At 46.2% G+C, this 781-nt stretch overlaps 1 long non-coding RNA gene across 1 annotated transcript in view; it reads left to right on the top strand.

Annotated features, from left to right (window-relative positions):
- Nucleotides 1-230: 230 nt before the first annotated feature.
- Nucleotides 231-781, top strand: part of LOC104860565 — a 10,494-nt gene continuing 9,943 nt past the window's right edge. Inside the window, exon 1 of the long non-coding RNA XR_779726.2 lies at nt 231-335. This is a non-coding gene — a long non-coding RNA (uncharacterized LOC104860565). The remainder of the gene's footprint in view (nt 336-781) is intronic.

Here is a 781-nt window from a genome sequence, read left to right as displayed (position 1 = left end):
CATTAGAAAGGGTGCGGGAGAGGAGGATTTGTTCCTGCATAGTCATCACAGTGAGGAAATGCTATAGGGACAAGAGGTCATGGGCATTTAACCCAAACCAAATTTAGCTTGTGGAACAAGTCTCTAATTGGGAGCCTGGATTCCACATTAAAAGCCCTTCTCCACCTGACACCGTTTTAAGGTACTGTTGTGGTAACTGAATTTCATGGATTTTGCTCATTGCAGGTCCCCAAGCACGCTCACCATGAAGCAATGACACAGCACAGCGTCTCCTCGCAGCTAAGCTTCCACAGGGCTAACGGGAAAAAGAGTCAAGCTCCTTCCCTCTCTGATTTGTGAGCATTTAACCTCCAGGCACCTTGGTTCCATTCCCTTCCAGTACCCATGATAGAGAGCTTCCGTGCTTTCTGCCCCAGTGTGTCCCTGCCTTTATAGTAACTAAGAGCCCAGATTTTCATCAGAGGAGCGCCTCCCCCACTCTCAGCTCTTGAGGGTCAGGTGACACTGACACCCTTTGAATGTGTGAGCCTGGCCTAGGCCAGTTGTTTTGTCCCGTTTCATGACCACAAATTAGAGGCAGCACTAGTTTCTCGCATTTTTTGGGGGAAAGTGACTCTCACTTGTTTCTCTGTATTAGATGTGTGAGAGGTTGCAGACTAGAAGCATGTACCATTGCCTTGAGGTCACAGGGAGCTGGGATTAATTCTAACAATGTGATAAGCAGATCTGAAAACTGGGAACAAAAGCAGAAAAAATATCTACTCTGATATATATATATATA

Source organism: Fukomys damarensis, unplaced genomic scaffold (genome assembly GCF_012274545.1).
Source record: "Fukomys damarensis isolate Sample0158 unplaced genomic scaffold, DMR_v1.0_HiC HiC_scaffold_14, whole genome shotgun sequence".
In the NCBI taxonomy this organism is placed as follows: Eukaryota; Metazoa; Chordata; class Mammalia; order Rodentia; family Bathyergidae; genus Fukomys; species Fukomys damarensis.
This window is presented reverse-complemented; position numbering and strand designations above follow the sequence as displayed.